Source organism: Phaethon lepturus, unplaced genomic scaffold (assembly GCF_000687285.1).
Source record: "Phaethon lepturus isolate BGI_N335 unplaced genomic scaffold, ASM68728v1 scaffold45715, whole genome shotgun sequence".
Lineage (NCBI taxonomy): Eukaryota > Metazoa > Chordata > Aves > Phaethontiformes > Phaethontidae > Phaethon > Phaethon lepturus.
Window position 1 is genome coordinate 6,639 of NW_010540649.1, and position 813 is coordinate 7,451.

Below are 813 nucleotides of genomic sequence, written 5' to 3' on the forward strand. Positions count from 1 at the left end.
GCTGGTGGGAGCCGAAGCTTTGCCCAGAGGCACAAAGCAGCCGTGGATTTTTCTCAGCTAACACCCAGGGGAAACAAAGTTCCCCAGAAGCAAGGTGCCGGTTACCTTTCCCTTCCTCCTCCCTCCCGGCGTATCGCTGCTGTTAAGTAAGATCTGTTTATTTAATCTCCTCCGAGACGAGCGTGCAGCAAGCGAGCGCCCAGCGCCATGGCCGGCTGCCGAGCCCGGGACGGGGTGAATCACTCCCCAAGCTCGCGCCGTTGCTCAATGAAGCGACCGCCTTGCCCAAGCCGGCTTGCTAATTGCAAAGCGCGTACGAGATAACGACGTACGTTTCGTTAGCATCTCCTGCCTTACGAAGCAGCTCCCAGACACTGCCCTGGTTTCCTCACAGCCTCCTGCCCTGCTGCATCCCGTGCCAGCAAATTGGCTGCAATGTGTGGCAAATCCCAACTTCTAGACGTTTGCCGAGCTCTGCAGATGTTCTCCTGCTTTTCCAGTCCTGCCACCGGGTTGCTAATGCATTAAAACCCCGGCGTGCGTCAGCTCTGGCTTTTCTGGTCTCGGAGCAGCAGCGATCTGCAGGATACCAGACTCTCCGGGGAGTTTGGATGCGGGTAAAAGCTCGGTGGAGTAGTCTGCTTTAATTGCTGTGAGCAGCAATTAAGCAGGGCCAGTGGGCTCGGCGGCTGGGGAAGGCATGAAGCTCGCCCAGACGGTGCTTTCGGCTCCCCAGGGTGGGGGTCCCACAGCCCCCCCCAGTCCCAGCCCTGCTCCAGCCTGGCGTGAGGGTGTCGTGGCTCCTACGTGTTC